Source organism: Furipterus horrens, unplaced genomic scaffold (genome assembly GCF_987537825.1).
Source record: "Furipterus horrens unplaced genomic scaffold, mFurHor1.1.pri manual_scaffold_9, whole genome shotgun sequence".
Taxonomy (NCBI): domain Eukaryota; kingdom Metazoa; phylum Chordata; class Mammalia; order Chiroptera; family Furipteridae; genus Furipterus; species Furipterus horrens.
The window spans coordinates 41,287,842-41,288,443 of NW_028327179.1; the positions used below are offsets into that span (position 1 = coordinate 41,287,842).

Below are 602 nucleotides of genomic sequence, written 5' to 3' on the forward strand. Positions count from 1 at the left end.
ATTCTTGTTTTGAAACCATATCAATTCATTATAAAGAAAATGCTTTATCTTCATTTTCAGAAGCTAAGTGATGCTTCTTGAAAAATTTACTTTTTACTATGATATGATTACTACAATGTGTTTATATTCTATGCAACTTGATAAAGAAAAGCATGCAGCTTTCCCAAGATTCTAAAATAAACATTTTAGAAAAAAAAATTCTGCTAGAGATAAAGAGCAATGAAATAGCAAACAACCAACATTTTTAAAGAAAGTAAAATCTTGCATGGACAGGCTTGTGCAAACTCTAATAACATTAATAAAAATAATGTAATATCTCCTTAACATTATTTTACACTTGATCTTAGCCAAAAGGCCGAGAAGCGATCCTTAACATTATTTTAGACTAACATAGAACATGTTACAGAACCGAGATGTTTGACTTCTGAGATAAGTGACCCCAATTTTGATCTGTGCTCTGCCATCAATTAGCTGCTTTGTTTTATGAAAATCTCTTAATCTCTCTTGATTCAAATTCAATTATTCTTAAAATTGGAGACTTTGACTATATTATCTCCTAGGTCTCTGAAAGCTCAGAAATCTCTATGATGCTAAGAGGCTAA

At 30.1% G+C, this 602-nt stretch overlaps 1 pseudogene; it reads right to left on the bottom strand.

Annotated features, from left to right (window-relative positions):
- Positions 1 to 228: 228 nt before the first annotated feature.
- Positions 229 to 367, bottom strand: LOC150001641 (U2 spliceosomal RNA; annotated as a pseudogene).
- Positions 368 to 602: the final 235 nt, after the last annotated feature.